Source organism: Schistocerca nitens, chromosome 2, assembly GCF_023898315.1.
Source record: "Schistocerca nitens isolate TAMUIC-IGC-003100 chromosome 2, iqSchNite1.1, whole genome shotgun sequence".
Taxonomy (NCBI): Eukaryota; Metazoa; Arthropoda; class Insecta; order Orthoptera; family Acrididae; genus Schistocerca; species Schistocerca nitens.
In genome coordinates this window covers 383723149-383739751 of record NC_064615.1, presented here as the reverse complement: position 1 = coordinate 383739751, position 16603 = coordinate 383723149, and the positions used below count along the sequence as shown (strand labels likewise).

The window sequence follows — 16603 nt, the reverse complement described above, 5'->3', positions numbered from 1 at the left end:
CATCCATCCCAGCACTCCAAGTCATCAGGTCAAAACTCATAAAACACCAAAAACTATAAAAGGCAGAAATTATTCAATTAATGGACTTCCTTCAACTACTACTAAACTTCAACTACTTTACATTTGTTAATAAAATGTATATGCTGCAACTGTCAAAATATACTGTATATTATACACCTTGAGCAAGAAACTCTTGCTATACAATCAAGCTTTATGGGTAAAATTATTTATTACAAAAGTTATGCTGATGATACATTGCTTCTGGTAGGTGGAGACACAAATGATATAAACAACATACTACACACAAGTACATTCAATAAGCAGGATAGAAATATAAACTTCATGGTGGAATATGAAAACAGTGGTAGCATAGATTTCTTAGAGCTTAACAGCAGCGAAGAAAAACAATTCGCAATTCACACATCTTTTAAGTTTACAGAACGATAACAGCAACATATACCAGCTCATCTTGCCTGCCGATGACACTGAAGCATCCTGCGTACAGAGCATTAGTTAATAAAGCCAGCAGTATAACAATGGATAATATGCAAAGTTTGATGAGCTCAGTACAATCAAACAAATAGATATAGGAAATATTAGGATGACAAACTAATTGACAAGCTCACACAAAAACGAAATTAACTGCATTAAACCAACTTCCACACAGAAAACTAAAAAGAAGCTCATTCCTTGCATTCCTTTCACAGGTAAACTCTCCTACAAAACGGCAAACATTTTCAGATCAGACAAAATTAACATTGCCTCACAACACAAACAAACTGCAACGCACACTGAGACACAATATTAACACACATACAGATAAACACTCACAACCATGCACCCTCTATGTAGGCAACACTGGGCGAGACTCCCATAAAAGATGCAACGAACGTATAAGTACCTCCCACGCTAACAACTGTCTTAAATCAGCAATAGCCACCCACATAAAAAACACAGGCGGCCCATTCCATGATATTGTGCATGATCTTCACATATTATGAAAAATGAACAAGGGACACCAAACGGACTAATCTGAAGAATTAAAAATATTCATTCTTGGCACAGTACAAGGAAACTTTGAAGTAATATTATTAAGTTCTTTAAAAACTTTTCCCATGTTGAATACCTATTTCACTGAAAAGAAAATGTCTTTACCAGGTACTTATCTAATATTTGCCATGACATAAATACATCAAGATATAAATGTCTCATCTTCACTGTGTACTACCGTTTTAGCAATAGAAACTAGTTTATCTTAGCTTTTAAGAGTCTTTGGACTGATGTAAACAAATCGTTGTGAAAATGTTAAGTTGTGATGTACTTGATAGTGTGTTCTGTGTGCCAAACAACGAAATCAACAACAAAAATGTAAGTAAGCGAAATAAATGACTTATCCTCAGCACATAATGTACACATTATAACATATTTATGTTCCTGAACAGACTTCTATTTCGACACACAACATCAGTGGCACACACAGGAGAGCAAAGTAACCTCACTTCATATAAATTACAATGTGAAAGTTATTGTAAATGCACCTGATGATGGCAGCATGCTGCCAAAACACATTGTGCTAATAAAATATTACTAACAAGTGACTGATGCAGTCTATGTTATTTCATAAAAACTCATATTTGTGTTGTGCTGATGAAGGAGGAGAGAGTTCTCCAGGGAATTAACAACTTTACACTGCTTGCCAGGGTGATGGACAGGTCCATTCTTGTAGCTCGTTTAGGACGTAGGCTATAGGAGGAAGCGTCAGAGAAAAGACTGTGGACACAATTTCAGCGCTGTTCTGCAAATTTTCGCATTTATCTACATAGATGATAGCGATGAGACAAAAAAATCGTAATTTTCCGCGAACTGTACGACAACCAAATATACACATGTTATGCAGAAACTGTCAAAGCCACAGCATTTCTGGTCATACTTGGCAACGTAATTCCACAAAATATTAAATGTACAATTGAGCAGAATTACAATAACTTTTATGAAAGCAAGATTACCTACGGTGAATATGAATACAAAAAGTGTCTACTCCTGGGGAGCGAGGAGCGGGTGGGTGTGTTTGTGTGTGTGTGTGGGGGGGGGGGGGGATGAGGAGTGGCCAAGTGTCTACTCTGCTCCTCCCCACATAATGGATGCCACTGAGCAACCAGCAACCACGTCATGATAAAGTGCTTCAATGCAACAGCAGATCAGTTTAGCGGCTAGTAGCTGTTTCACAAATTATTGCGGTAGTCGAATTGCTGGGAGTGTTTCCACGACAAACAACTTACAGAAGTAGCCTTCTGCAACCGGCTTGCAGAAATTTTCTTCCTAGTGAACAGAGGCCTTAAGGAAGCACGCCAACTCCCCGCGTCAGCTGTGTGAAATCAGTTAAAAGTGCAGCAGCCCTTCACCTGCGCTAAAGGTGCGAAAAGTCACCAATGTAATGGTTATTCCATTCCCAGAGCACGAGGAACGACCCTGGTTCGAAAACTGCCTCGACGTCTACAGATGTCAAATAGATATCGAGTAATTTAAAACTTGATTTGAAACAAACTGATTCCTTGGCCAATCATGACTGGAAAATTGGAGGGCATAGAGACTCGGTGGCGCGCTGTTGTCAGTCTCGAGCACTGAGTAATATAACCAGCAGTGGATCATTTGAGAGCAATCTGCGCGATGAAGCAACAGAAAGGAATCGACGGAACACACAGCGAGCGACGGACTCGTATGCGACGTCTGAAACAGGCAGGGGTGCGCACACAGGGAAAACCAGGGTCAGGCAGCGCAGGTAGGAAATACCCGCCACTGGACAATGGGCAGAAGCGCCGTCCTCGGGAATCAAAACAGGAACGGCCGCATACCAGAGATGTACACATTCCGCTTTTTACCTGCCCATGCTCGCCTGTTAGCTAGGCAGGCAAGCTTCCGCACGATGTCAGCAGAACAGGCAGGCTGCTTTACTCCAGTCCAAGCCAAGCTGTGCCCAACCCAGCCAGGCTAAAAGAATCTTGCTTGCCTGCCCTCCTTCCCGCTGTGCTACACTACATAGTGGTTTATTCCGTATGCTTCATTGTAGTGTTATCAGTAAGCTTCGGAAGATGATGGTCTTTTCTTAACCGAGTAAGACGAGACGGGGTCCAATCAAATACATAGAAATTTTGGGTCACTGTAGGCCAGAAAAAGGTGGATTTCATTTGTCACTTTTTTCCTTTTCGGCGTACAGCGGGCTTATTTATTTATTTCGACATAAAGTGTTTCCTCCGCAACTTCAATCGCTTTAGACTAGTTCTGGCTATTCTCAATTCGGACCACCATCAGGTCACCTCTAAAATATATTTCCTGCAGTAAGCAGAGCCGTCTCTGAAGGTCGAGATCCTTTGCACCTAATTACGTGAAGATGAATTCCTTCTAAGTGACCAAAATAGTTCATATAAGAAGTACACTCTGTAAGACGAAGCTTTTCTTCCACACTAAACTTTCTTCGCACTACGTTGCATACCATCAACATGTGGTTTTTAATATCCACTGACCCATGTTGTTTTGCTACTTCAATCAATGTTTGGCCTTAATTTAGAAACACTATTTACTGCTAAATGGCCTTCAAATCTTTAGCACACACTTGTAAGCCACCAAGGCTTTGTCCTCTTTCAAAATATTTATGGAGTAACGAAACTACTGGTGAAATTTACAAACATGTCTTAACATACTCGAGGTTGACGAATTAGTTTTTAGTAACTTTTTACACAATATGCACAGCGAGTCATCTGCCGAATTTTTTGAAGCTATCTCATAAACGCACAAAATGTTTCCCCTGCTAGATTTGGGCTCTGTTTCGTGACTGTTATACATTGCCCAATTCTTAATTTCTCCTCAAACGCCTTGAGTTTCGTCTGTTGATTTTGCTGTTCCCAACGTTACGTTAAATGAGATGCAGTGAAACTACCTACGTAAACATATACCTGACTGTACTGTAGTAACATTAGATTGATAGCACCTTTTGGCAGAGGCAGCAGGTTCAACGCGTCCCTTGAAGGTTGCCAGGCTCGCGGAAATCTTAATTGGGCTGCTTTAACCACTTTGCTTCGGTACACGTGTTCTCTTGAGTCTCTATTGGGGCAGGTTGAACTGCTTTAATGACTGCGGTGAAGACCGGGGCGGGCAGGCTGGAAGGAGAATTTTTACACCTTTGCCGCATACGCAGAGCCACACACCGCCCAAGTCTAGCTGCGAGTAGCATCGCAGGGAAACGAAGGATCAGTGGTGCCAATTCAAAAGACAAAGAAGAAGTGATCAATGCGAAGCATCGAAATCGTTGCAATAAATTTGCGGAAACAATGAATGCAAAGAGAAAGTAGGAGATTGTGCCCAAAGTCCTACCCCTTGTGAGTAAAATCCGCAATGACACAATACTGCTAACTGTAATGTCATTGGCAAGCTCGACTGCAAAGACTTTTTCGCTAAAACGCGCTCAACATGGCATTGCAATACAGTCAAACGTTCAACAACGAACACATACCAGGATATGGACTGCAGAACTGATGCGGAGACGAAATGGGACACTGCATTACAGGCCAGAAGGAGCACGGAAACGTGGCGTGGAGCTGTTGTCCATAAGACGAGAAACGGGCATGGCTATACAGGGTGTCCCAGAAATGTCTCGAGAAATTTCGAGGGGTTGTAACGAGTGTCTTGAGGCACAAATCGAGGATAGGAACCCATGTCCGGAAACGTCATCCAACAACGCTAAAGAGCGTCGAAGGTATAGATGCGGGCGTCTGCCACGAGGCCATGTCTTTGGCAGCAGACGTGGCTTTGTCCCCTGGCGGACTGTAGGCGGAAAGTCTCGCAGTGTTGTTTGTTGTTCAGTGATGGCGACTGATTGCCACGGTCGCCAGTGGAGAAGATGCAGCTAGCTGCCTTGTCGCCTTTAATACGATGCTCTGTTGCATTGGTGGATGACGGTTTCGGACATTTGTTTCTGTCTGCAGTTTATTTTTCTCCTGTATATCGTACAACGCTGGAGATTTCAGAAGGTTCCAAGAGAAAAATAAACTGTGGATGGCAACTCGTGTCCGAAACTCTCATCCACCGAGGCGACTAAGCATTCACAGGAGATAAGGCCTCTCTACGCAGTAGCTAGCTCCACCTTCTCCATTGGCGATAGTGGCTATCAGTCGCGATCACCGAATACGAAACAACTGTGCGAAACACAAAATGAAATTTTCACTCTGCAGCGGAGCGTGCGCCGATATGCAACTTCCTGGCACATTAAAACTGCGTGCAGGACCGACACTCGAACTTGAGAACTTTGCCTTTCGCGGGCAAGTGCTCTACCAACTGAGCTATCCAAGCACGACCCACGACGCCTCCTCACAGCTTTGGTAGAGCACAAGCCCGCGAAAGGCGAAGGTCCCGATTTCGAGTCTCCGTCCGGCACACAGCTATAATCTCCGAGGAAGTTTCATAATAGTGCGAGACGTTCCCGCTACAGTCCGTCAGCGTACAAAGTCACGTTTGGTGCCGAAGGGGTGGTCTAGTGGCAGACGCCAGCGTCTACAACTTCGACGCTATGTAGCGTTGTTGGATGACGTCCCTAGACAGAGTTCCTATCCTCAATTTGTTCCTCACGACACCCTCTAACGATCCCAGGAAGTATGTCGTAACATTTCTGGGACACCCTGTATGAGGCATGCTCTTTGCTAAGACGAGTACGCTGCTAAGAAGGGAGAACTAACCAGCTGCAAGCAGCATCTCCCATGAAGGCATATCCTATGTGTACTGCTGGAAAACAGCAACACCTCTACTGTAATATATGGGAATAGAAATTTCCATGCCAAAAATAAAGACCAAATTCCCGTAGCTTATTAATCAAAATTAAATACCTAGTGAAGCAACTGGGCCTGAGGAACTTATGTTGCTCATTAGACACAATCCAAACAAAATTCATTCTGTACTACATGACACTGAGGCAAAAGCAGTCCCATATAGACGTCTGCAGAGAAACAGCCGCCATAAAGTGACAGAAGGAGTCTCTCCAGACATCTTCTCAGACCACTGCTGCCGAGTGGAAATAGCGTGTGCCAGAGGCGAGTGGAAGCTGAACTTGAGCCGTCTGTGATGAAGTTGTGGAAAGATGCTCTCTACTGAGCATAAATGTTTCTCGATTTTCTTGCCGTGACAGATTTGTTTGCATAAAGCTTCCAACGGCTTCCTCTGTGGTCATCTTCTGGAGTTGACTGTCATGCTAATAGGTGTGGTGCTACTTTCGTATGTAGCTCCCCGAATTATGTCATGGAGACGTCACGAATTCACGAGAGTACCATGTCGTACCAGAGAACATGTCAGTGTCTGTAATAGAGGGACATTAGTAGCAACTAATAATCGCACATCCAATTCTGAAAATAATCCATCTTCCCACACTTGAAACATTGAACGGTCAAATTATAAATTTTAATTTTTTATATATGATTCCCTATATATGAGAATTTCAAAACAGTTTTTAAAATAATTTATCTTGCACCATTACTGGATGGCGGCCAATTTCATTTGTAGGCACTCGACGATTTTTCAGTCTGGAGACATTAGCGAAAATTTTAATATCTCTGCACTGGGTTAAGTTACAACATTGCAACTGACATGATTGTTTTCAGAAAAGTGTCCTCTACAACACTATCTATTACACAAAATACCCTAAATTCAAAAATAACCCGTCAAAATGACCTCCAAAGTTTGGTATCCAAATGTTTCCTTAATTTTTTATGAATTTTTGAAATTTGAAAATTTTCATTTTTTATTAAGTTTGGGGTTAGTTATCTCAGATGAGACTGAATACAAAAATTTGATTTTTGCACAGTTTGCACACACCTATATGATAGCAACGTATTGTAAAAATTTCAATATTAATATCTGACTGAACAAAGATATGAATTTTTGAAAATGAGGAAATAATTCACATTACTCTATAAACTGATCTTATGGCTGTTGACTATTTAAATGGTTTATCGTTTCATTGTAATAAAATTTATTTGCGGCATATATTTAGTTAACACAATCACCCAATATTCATTTAGTTTATTTATTTTTAATAATGCAATATTAAACAATAGGGGCTTTCACTTTTGTTCTACGGTAATGAAAATGCCCATTTACGTTTAGGTTTATTGTCAATAAAGAAGTACATTATTGCCGCGTGTGGCATTGTAGAAGTACATTATTGCTGGGTGTGGCATTGTAGAAGTACATTATTGCTGGGTGTGGCATTGCTGTAGTCAGTCTGTTCTGAATCCTCTGTTAGAGTGGATGTACATACTTCATTGAGAGTGTAGAATGTGTTATTTGAGGGAAATAAAACTTGAACATTTGTCCTTGTTATGTGAGAGTGAAACAGCTTCCCAAGTGAAATGTAATGCGATTCCTGGAAATTCCCTATGCCCAAATTGTTACTCAAAAATATTTGTTATGAATCCAGAACCAGAATCATGTAACATTGTTAATGACATTTATATTATTAATGAGGAAGCTGTTAGCATCTTGGATTTTTCTTGTTATAAGTTAGACGTATCTCCTGCTTCGAAAATAATAAAATTAAGTAGCGGAAAAAGAAAAGCAGCTATTGAAAATAAGATACAACAAATTTCAGACAAAATTAGAAAAGACTTGGAATCATGCTTTAATAATACAGATACCAACATTACTCCTAAAGAAGGAGAAAACTTACCACCAGCATCACACTGAATATTTGAGCTTAATAGAGAAATTAAAAAATGTTCAGTGACATCTAAAGAGGGAAAAGTTAAAATTTTAAGTTTGCTCCCTGACTCATGGTCAAGAGAAAAAATAGTTCATGAATTCAATGTTTCTCACCGTTTGGTTATCCTAACCCGAAAATTAGTGAAAGAGCAAGGTATTCCTCCAGTTTTGGAAAAGAAGAAAGTATTAGCTATAAGTGAAGAAACGATTAAAAAGATCCAGCAGTTTTTTGAAGATGATGAAAACAGTTGAATGTGCCCAGGTTGCAAAGATAGCAGAAGAATTGTTATAAATGGAGTTAAAGTAACAAAGCAGAAACGACTAACGCTGTCAAATTTAAATGAACTTTATGCATCCTGAATGCAAAATTGGAAGGTCAAAATTTTCTGACCTCTGCCCTAAGTGGTGTATTTTGGCTGGACCCTCAGGGACACACTCCGGATGTGTTTGTTTATATCATCAAAATGTCAAACTGATGACTGTGGGTGCAAAATTCAGTGATGTTAACTACAAGGAGTTACTAGATTTAATGGTCTGTTATGACGGCATGATGACGAGTTTGTGTAATAAATGTCCCAGTAAGAAAACTGTTATTGAATTGTTTCACGAATATCGTGAGGAAATGCGAGACAGTATTACCTTCAAACAGTGGGTCACAACTGACAGGGGAGAAATGATGACAGTGGTCAAATCTCAGGAAGAGTACTTGGAATCTTTAATTGATAACTCACAAAAACTCAGAAGTCATCACAATGTTTCTAAAATCCAGTTTTTGAAGGACAAAAAAGCACAACCTCATAAAACTGAATGCACTGTGCTAGCTGATTTTGCAGAAAATTTTACATCTGTGATTCAGGATGCAATACAAGGGTAGCAATGGGTCAATGACCACGCAACTGTGCATCCATTTATTCTCTACTTTAAAAATGAGAAACATGAAGTTTGCAGTTCTTCAATTTGCATTCTAAGCGACTACTTGGAGCACAACGCTTCGGCTGTACAAGTGTTTCAAAAGTATGTAATAAATTACATAAAAGAAAATTTTCCCAAGGTTGAGAAGCTGATATACTTTTCAGATGGAAGTGGTAGTCGGTATAAGAACAAAAAGAATTTTCATATCTGTGCAAACACAAAGTAGACTTTAGGTTGGAGGCTGAATGGCACTTTTTTGCATCTTGCCATGGTAAAAAATATGTGATGGAGTAGGAGGTACAACAAAACGTGAAGTAAGTAAAGCCAGCCTACAAAGACCAACCACAGATCAAATTCTCACAGTACAGGACGTGTATGTCTTTTGCAAGGATAATATTAAAGGCATTACCTATTTTCTGATCAAGAAAGAAGTGGTTCTGTATATGAAAACAACACTTTAAACCGGATTTGAAAACTGTATAGCAATAAAAGGAACAAGGCATTTCCACAAATTCCTTGGCATTGCAGAAAACTTAGTTCGGCGCTATGTAACAGCAGAAACCGAAATTTAGGAGGCTCATTGTGTCAGTAAAATTACATCTGTCTTTAGCGTTGAATGACATAGTGGCATGTGAGTGTGATGGACAGTGGTGGCTTACAGAGGTTGAAAGAATAAGTTTGGAAAAAATTATGTTTTTTTGTGCATTTTTACCACCCTGCTGGCCTAAGAACATCATTAAAGAACTCTACTAGTGACAAAGTTTTGATACCAAAGAAAATGTTTTAAGGAAACGTTCTGTGCTTGAACTTACCACAGCAACTGGGAGGTCTTACTCTATATCACAGAAGCTGCCTGAAGAATTAAGTGTTCTTAGCATTCACCACCAGGCTTAGGACCAGTCGCATCTCGAATGATGTTAATTGAAAATACAGTATTTATTTTAAGTATGTCAAAATAATATAAATGTTAATTTCAGTGATGTTTCCACTTTTTGTATATAATTCAGTACCTTACTTCAATAATAATTGATTATATCCCGCCAATATCACACATGAATAGGGAACAGCCATAAGATCACTTGTAGAGTATTGTGAATTATCTCCTCATTTTCAAAAATTCATATCTTTGTGCACAGTCAGATATCAATGTTGAAATTTTTACAGTACGTTGCTATCATATAGGTGTACAAACTGTGTAAAAATTATATTTTATACTCAGTCCCACCTGAGGTAACTAACCCCTAACTTTACAAGAAATGAAATTTTTCAAATTTCAAAAAATCATAAAAAATTAAGGAAACATTTCTAAGTGTATTTGCTCTACATGAGGCTAGCAGTGTATGATATCTAACTATAGAAAAAAAATAGACTCTGATAAATCACTCCTTGTTTGTTATTTTTGGGCCTAAAAAGTGGATTTTTGAAAATTTGGATACCAAATTTTGGAGGTCATGTTGTAGGTGACACTTTTCCAAAAACAATCATGTCAATTGTAATGTTATAACTTAACTCATTGCAGCAATATTCGTATTTTTGCTAACATCTCTAAACTGAAACATCGTCACGCGCTTAAAAACTAAAATGGTCGCCAGTCAGTAAAGGTGAAAGGTAAAACTTTTTTAAAAACTATTTTGTACTTCGCAATTATAGGGCAATCACATATAAAAAAATTAAAATATTTAAAAATCGTCAAGTAACCAACTTCATTTTTATTGGACCACTTCATTCGGATTGAACCTAAAGCCTCAACCCCGACTAATTGAAGAATCGAACTCCCAAGTATAAAACAGCTTCAAATGTCTGATTATTTGCAAATAAGTTAAAGTGTTAAGACATTCAGTATATGAAAGACAAAAAATTTAGAAAACATTTGAAATTACGTTTACAGTGTGTTGCAAGTCGCTAAGTGCTCTCCTTATGAGTACTGAATGAGAATGGACTGGGTAATTTGAACTCCGTTTCAAGAAAGCCTAGTTTTTCAAGCATCCCGATGTTTATGATGTCATTCATCCTGAGCTGTGTGTCATATATGATATAACTGTGCAGGTACATTGAGTTTTATATATTGATACTGTCTGTAAAGTAAGTTACGAAGAGAGTTATTAATAAAGGGATAATAAATTAAAACGTCGTGACTGATGTTACGAGTAACGGCATGAGCAAATGTAGTAAGCGAAAAACTATTCCTTTCATTATTTTGTGAAGGGCCAGCGAGACAAAGTTTCCAGAATGTTTGAAATTAAGTGTAAAGTGCTCTCATTCTCAGATAGTGGATGAGTATAGTCTGGGTGATTTGCATGCTGGAAGTTACGGTGCCTCATGGCATACACACATTTTTTTAACTTTAATTCTTGACTTACTGTGTTCAGCCTTTAACGTAAGATTATCTCTCTTAATGAACAGATTACGGTACCATTTTAAATATTTGAATTCTGTTAACAATGTATGGAATACTGAAAGTCAAATTTTTGTTGTCCATGAGCCCGTTAGACAGACAACCTGCAACTGTTACTGGAAGATCCGAAGACCGTTTTGCCAGTTAGTAACATAGATGCTCATTACACATGCTGATTCCGTTAGGGAGAGGATGCTCAGTTTATTACTGTATATCCTTTCAAGCTCCAAGCGCTCGTTTCCCAGCACTACCGCATTCCCATGATACATTGGTCAGTCTACGCCATTATGCTGCAAAAGCTCCAATGCCACATTAGATTCGTCATGTCGAAAAACTCGAAAAAATCTGATGCTGCCGAACACATCCGCGCAAATAAACAATTATATCTAATTAAACTTACCCTATGCACTGTCGAGACAAGAACATACAAGAACTGTGTCCGGCACAGCGGCTATACCTTTAATTCTGGATGAAAAAGAATGTTCGGTTTTAAACGGCTACAGAGGAATAAACCGAATTGTCTGCTTACTGAAGGAAACAGCATTCCTGAAAGCCGCGCGGTCTAAGGGCGCCTTGTCACGGTCCGCGCGGCTCCCCACGTCGGAGGTTCGAGTCCTCCCTCGTGTGTGTGTGTTGTCCATAGCGTAAGTTAGTTTGTTAGATTAAGTAGTGTGTAAGCTTAGGGACCGATGACCTCAGCAGTTTGGTCCCATAAGACATTACCACAAATTTCCATTCCTAAAAATGTCTTTGCATCACATACGTCGACATAATCTCAGGCAGCATATCGAAATATTGTGACTTCTTGTCGTCTCCCTAAGTCGCACAACTATCTACGAAAGTAGCAAGGGCTTATTATTACGATGAACTCCTAATGACGATGACAGAGAAAGTCGGAAAAACACACCTAACAGGGCAAGAAAACCGAGACACACTGCTCGAAGAATGACACTGCGAAAATGTATTTCTCATACTCTGCTTCGGCGTGAGAAGTCCAGGTTTACATTAAAGTTTTAAGTAGCGCATGGTAACGCGTTGCTGAGAGAGATTTCTAGAAGGAACTCAGCGAAGTAATCTACATACTGTGCGTTAAACACGATCTAACCATGTCATAACCGACAACCGGCCGAGCGGTTCTAGGCGCTACATGCTACAGTCTGGAACCACGCAACCGCTACGGTCGCAGGTTCGAATCCTGCCTCGGGCATGGATGTGTGTGATGTCCTTAGATTAGTTAGGTTTAAGTAGTTCTAAGTTCTAGGGGACTGATGACCTCAGAAGTAAAGTCCTATAGTGCTCAGAGCCATTTGAACCATAACCGACAACGAACACAAGTTGCCCGTTTAAAAGTTCCGACCCACAAACACGCAACTCAACCACATCAAGGGCGTCAGAGAAAAACCACACGGAAACGTACAGAACGAATCAAATGGTTCAAATGGCTCTCAGTACTATGGGACTTAACATCTGTCATCAGTCCTCTCGACTTAGAACTACTTAAACCTAACGAACCTAAGGACGTCACACATATCCATGCCCCAGGCAGGATTCGAATCTGCGACCGTAGCAGCAGCGCGGCTCCGGACTGAAGCGCCTAGAACCGGTCGGCACAACGGCCGGCCACAACGAATCGGTTACATTATATCATTTGCGAAGCGAACTAGAAAAGGCCGCAAGTAAAAACACAGAAGTGCAACAAGGTAATGAGAGAGACTTTGTAACAATGAAGACCAACATCATGACCCATACGTTTCAAAGAGATGTTTCGAGCCGAGAAAACGAGAAAAACCGTAATAAATCCTCTGTGTGTGAATTCCTAAGGGACCAAACTGCTGAGGTCATTGGTCCCTAGACTTACACACTACTTAAACTATGCTCAGAAGAACACACACACACACACACACACACACACACACACACACACACACACACACACACCCATGCCCGACGGAGGTCTCGAACCTCCTTCGAGAGCGGCCGCGCAATCCGTGTAACGGCGCCTCAAACCACGCTACCACTGCGCGCGGCAACAACAAATCGTCATCAGCCATCTGACATACACTGCTGGCTGAAGACCATCTGCAGAGATTAGCATGCCTTACAGTCTTCACCATACGGATCTACGTTGCTCCTGCATGTTTTCTAGTATCATCTACAAGGGTTGAACAAAAGTATGGAAACATTGCGATAAATGCATGCCAGAACATTCAGGTGCTACCTAAGCCTGCAGGTTTTGCTGAGCTATTTGACCACGAATGGCACCTGTGCAATGTCCTCAAGAAGTTGCAAGTGTCAATGGTGGCCAGAACAGCGTCCTGTGTAGTCGTGAGTGCATTTTGTCGGAGCTCAATCCGTTCGAGCTCGTATGGAGAGTGCTTCCGTAAGCAAGGTAGCCGAAGTGTTTGGTGTTTAAACAGGCACCGTATCGAATGCTTATGCCGAACACAGTGAAAGCGGAAAAAATATCATCCATTAAGTCGCAACGCAGAAGACAGTATGCGTGACAGACGGCTATTGAAGAGGATTCCGCCGAAAAATAGGAGGGCGACAGCTACAGGAAGTCATTGCGTAACTGAGAGTTGCACTCGTGAACCCTTTTAGCACTAAAAGAACACGAAGGGGACGGCACAAGCTGCGAATTGCAAGGCGAGCCGGGATTCCAAAACCACTGAACAGTGTTAGAAATGTCCGTAACCGCAAAACGTGCTGCCGAGGCCATAAAACCTGGACCATGGAGCAATGAGAGAATCTAATTTGGTCCGATGAGTCTTGTTTCACACTATTTCCAACTTCTGGCCGAGTTTACGTACCTAGAGTGTAATATGGCAGCGGTTCGGTGACGTTTTGGGCAGCTGTATCGTGATTTTCCGTGACCACGCGGTTACGCTGCAAGGCTGCATTACTGCTAAGGGTTATGACACCATCTTAGCTTATCAGGCCCATCGCATGGTACAACAGTTCTATTTGTCCAGGACTGGTTTTGTGAGCACGACGATTAACTGTCGCCTCTCCCATAGCCAACACAGTCACCACATTCCAATATGATTGAGCCTTTGCGGTCTACTTTGGAAAGAAAGATACGTGATTGGTAAACATCTACATCATCGTTACCTGAACTTGCCACTATTTTTCAGGAAGAGTGATGTAAGGTTCACCTGAAAACTGTACAGGACCTGTATTTATCCATTCAGAGACGACTGTATGCTGTTTTGAATGGCAATGGATTTCCTACACCATATTAGTCATGACAATGTTTCATGTTCGTGGTGTTTCCCTATTTTTGTTCACCCCTTGTACCTACCGTCCGTTAGGTCGTCGTGTCGTCCTTTTCTTATCCCTTGGGATTCGGCAAAGAAATTCCTTGTTTCATCCGCCATCCACTCGCCTGGCTACGTATCCCACTCTCATATACTTCATCTTCTTGCGGTCATCATTAAATCTTTCAATTCACTCTGTCCCCTGATTCATTGTTTGTTTTCCTGTCTCACCTGTTTATATCCAGTAAGCGTCTTTCGATTGCTCTTTGAGCAATCGTAATTTGTAAATGTTTATCTTCTACTTTCGTAAATCAAAACTGAAAGGTACTCCACAAGAAACATTCCTGATTTATAAATGCAGTTTTTAAAGAAACTGTGAGACATAGATACTTTCGGTTTGTGGCATCATGGAAGGTAGCTCGAAAATTAATATACTTTTGTCACTGGGCTCTCTCATGGGCTGTAGTCATTTCTGGTAATTATTTACAATTTCTCTAAAGGACGCAGATGAACAGCTTCGCAAACGATAACTTAAGATGGTTTCTGAAGATGAGCTCTCTAGGTAAGGCTCAAGCAGTTGCAGTCGATTGTTTCTGACTTCTCTGTGATAAACTACCAGGTATTTCCGTATCTGTGGAAACCATATCGTACAATAAGTGGACCTCAGCAAAGAATAAATTATGCGTGAAATCGAATTTTACTGACACAGACTGCCTAGGCATGCTTGAACAGTTCATCACCAGCTGCACTCAAACGTATTGCACCTCCACTGTTCGCTGTCAGCAGACACGTGACTGAGGAGCGAAAGCAGCCTAGTGTGTAGCAACCCGCCCAGACAAATACTCCGGCCGCATATACGGTACATCCGAGGTTTCCGTGGTGTAGTGGTTATCACATCCGCCTAACACGCGGAAGGTCCCCGGTTCGATCCCGGGCGGAAACATTATTTTCATTTCTATACCAGGATCATACAACTCATTTCTATCAAAAACGGTCTGTGAAGACATCAATGTTTGATCCAAGCAATGGAGGAATGGGACTAACCGACATCAAGTCTAAAGCGACGGCGTTGTATGTAAAACAGTAATTGTGCATAGTGCGTAACAATCCAGAATGAATTACAGCAAAACTGTAAGATCTTTTCAGGCTGTTTGTACTGGATTTTTTGTTGTTGACGTGGGCATCTTATCTTTTTTGATAAAGGAAGTGGCGAAATGTAAACAATGTGATGGTGTAGGCTGTCTGGAAATAACTGGACAACAAAGTAGCAGGAAGGTTCAAATGGCTCTCAGCACTATGGGACTTTACTTCTGAGGTCATCAGTCCCCGAGAACTTAGAACTACTTAAACCTAACTAACCTAAGGACATCACACACATCCATGCCCGAGGCAGGATTCGAACCTGCGACCGTAGCGGTCGTGCGGTTCCAGACTGTAGGGCCTAGAACCGCTCGGCCACCCGGACCGGCTAGCAGGAAGGGTTTAGCGTCAAAATTAGTTGTTCTGTGTAGATCCTACAATAAACCTACCTCGAAAATGACTTCGAACATTGTGCAGAATTCATATGATGTGAATTTGAAGTTAGTGTATGCAATGCGTGCAAAACAAAAAGGAAAAAAGGCTGCTCAAACGTTTTGTTTTTTGATGGACCTTCCTCCTCCTCCCAGTAGGTTCAGGAAGTACATAAAAATACTTTTAGGTGCCTTGACTGTTGTGTCTAAAGCATCTATGAAACGTGCAGTAGCCCGCATCTCGTGGTCGTGCGGTAGCGTTCTCGCTTCCCACGCCCGGGTTCCCGGGTTCGATTCCCGGCGGGGTCAGGGATTTTCTCTGCCTCGTGATGGCTGGGTGTTGTGTGATGTCCTTAGGTTAGTTAGGTTTAAGTAGTTCTAAGTTCTAGGGGACTGATGACCATAGATGTTAAGTCCCATAGTGCTCAGAGCCATTTGAACCATTTTGAAACGTGCAGTAGAAGAAACTGCAAATATTAGTGGAACCCGGGACACTGCTGTTGCACTTGATGGGACATGGCAACGTGGAGGACATCTTCCTTGAACGGTGTAAGTGCTACTTCTATGGAGAATGTGAAAGTTGTTGATGTTGAGTGCTTATCTAAGTACTGCCGCACCTGCCATGGCAACACAGGAGGACATATTGAACCTCAGTGTTCTAAGAACTATGATGGTGGAGGTATGGAGTGTGATGGAGCACTATAAATATTTCAGAGGTCGGTGCCAGTTTATAACGTTAGATATACGAAGTACCTAGGCGATGGGGACTCTAAAGCTTTCAATAAAAT

At 41.2% G+C, this 16603-nt stretch overlaps 1 non-coding gene across 1 annotated transcript; it reads left to right on the top strand.

The window, feature by feature from the left end:
- Positions 1-15174: 15174 nt before the first annotated feature.
- On the top strand, positions 15175-15247 carry Trnav-aac (transfer RNA valine (anticodon AAC)). Its single transcript has one exon. It is a non-coding gene; the product is annotated as a tRNA-Val (tRNA).
- Positions 15248-16603: the final 1356 nt, after the last annotated feature.